General features: G+C 39.3%; 1 non-coding gene across 1 annotated transcript; it reads left to right on the top strand.

Moving 5' to 3' along the window:
- The first annotated feature begins 438 nt into the window (after positions 1 to 438).
- Positions 439 to 554, top strand: LOC115070940. Its single transcript, XR_003850048.1, has one exon. It is a non-coding gene; the product is annotated as a U5 spliceosomal RNA (small nuclear RNA).
- The last annotated feature ends 396 nt before the right edge of the window (positions 555 to 950 follow it).

Consider the following 950-nt stretch of genomic DNA (forward strand, 5'->3'; position numbering starts at 1 on the left):
GTCTCAAAAAGACAATAATAATAATTAATAATAATAATAATAATACAACTGCTTTCTTTAAAACTAATAAAATATAGACGTACAAAAATGTAAAACCGATAAAAACATGTCAGTCTCGGACCGAGCACAGATCCCCTTCCAGTCAGCTCTCGGCGTCGCCCCCTTGAGGCCATACGCATGCACTGCATGCTACGCTCTTTCCAGGTCCACAGGGCGGAGCTGCTGCTTATTTGCATACCCACAGAACACTGCGCACAAGACAAAAAGAAAAGGAAAAAATTAACAATGTTGTGCTGTGCATGTTTTTATTAAAGTAAGGTATTCGTTATAAAATAATTAAATATTTTTTCTTGGCTCTAACGGCCGCGAGTCGAATAGACACCATCACTTCTCTAGGAGTTTCTGTTATCTGAGAGAAGCGTGCCGGAACACGAAATCATACTCTGGTTTCTCTTCAGATCGTATAAATCTTTCGCCTTTTACTAAAGATTTCCGTGGAGAGGAACAACTCTGAGTCTGAAACCAATTTTTTGAGGCCTTGCTTTGGCAAGGCTACATAACATTGTTTAATGAAAGACCTCGAGTGATTACTATGGCCGCTAACTGGGAGCAGTTTGCAGTGTGGCTTCTCTGTTTCTATAAAATTAGTGTCTACTAGTGGTGTTAGTTCTTTTTCTTTTCTTATTGTCTCGCTCTTGTTCAGTTTTTCTTCGGCTGTGTTAGTGTAGTTAATGGTTATGCCGTTTTCTTACAGTTATCTTTTTCTGTCTGATATTGAGTCACTGTTTTAGTTGTATTTTATTTTCTATGTGGATTTTGCCTGATGCCCTGCCCTGGTAATGGAGCTACGGTAGACAGCTGTTTGGGTGCTGGGAACCATCTCTCCAGTACCCACTTTCTTCTAAATCTTAATAGTTCCTTTTTTCTCAAGCCTTATCTTTAACCTCAGA

Source organism: Nannospalax galili, unplaced genomic scaffold (assembly GCF_000622305.1).
Source record: "Nannospalax galili isolate Female #2095 unplaced genomic scaffold, S.galili_v1.0 scaffold54, whole genome shotgun sequence".
NCBI classification, from domain to species: Eukaryota; Metazoa; Chordata; class Mammalia; order Rodentia; family Spalacidae; genus Nannospalax; species Nannospalax galili.